The following is a 910-nucleotide window of genomic DNA, read 5'->3' on the forward strand; positions in this document are numbered from 1 at the left end:
CAAAAGCTTATAAATATATAATATGATATGACCAAACTTTGTATAACAATTCCCATTGACCACATGTGAAGGTGAGACACAACATGGGAGTTTGGATAATTAATGAAAATTCATATGAAAGACTCTATCCAGGCAGCCTGATTTAAAAGTCCCCATCCCTTCCACAACAGATAGTTTGACCTTATATACATTAAATGTGTACCATTCAGCCTTCTTTGAATATTTTTGAACACAGTATGCAGGATATGTCATTAACTTCCTACTTAAACTTCATTGCTCAAAATGAAGCTTCCTGTCTGTTCTTTGCTAAGTACTTAACTAGCAGCTGCCACACTCAGCTCTCAGCACTCAGGGAAGTGCTTATGAGGACACAGAAAATGAAAACATCCAGTTGTCTTATCCACATCTTCAGTCTGTATTTTCCTTCTAATTTTCTCTGCAATATTTTGAAACGACCTTGATATTCGACATTTAAACAGTAAGATCACATTTTGTTAAAGCTCCTTTCCTTTACAGAGTATCGATTTGCTTTTCTAGTCTAAGGACAGAATAGAAGAAATAGAGTTGAAGTGAAGGGAAACCACTACCACAAACACATACATGAAGTCACACAGGAGATGAGATCCCTTCATTTGTCGGCTCATTATAAAATTGAAATAAAGTGAATCTTCTCTTCTGATTTGCAGTGGGAGTTTTATAAAAGGTGATTTTCTGGTTAATTTTATTATGCTGGAAATTTTTGTTCAGACAGTTTTCAAAGTAAAATAACATGCAATCTTAGGTTAATGGTGATAGCCTTTAGCATATGGGATAGTCTTACAGGATTCCTTAAACAATACAATTTCAAGCCAGCCTAGTAAAATATAATGCATGAAAATGCAATTTTTATTAGGATGTTGAGAGAAACAGA

This window comes from Propithecus coquereli, unplaced genomic scaffold (genome assembly GCF_000956105.1).
Source record: "Propithecus coquereli isolate 6110/MARCELLA unplaced genomic scaffold, Pcoq_1.0 Scaffold55, whole genome shotgun sequence".
Lineage (NCBI taxonomy): Eukaryota > Metazoa > Chordata > Mammalia > Primates > Indriidae > Propithecus > Propithecus coquereli.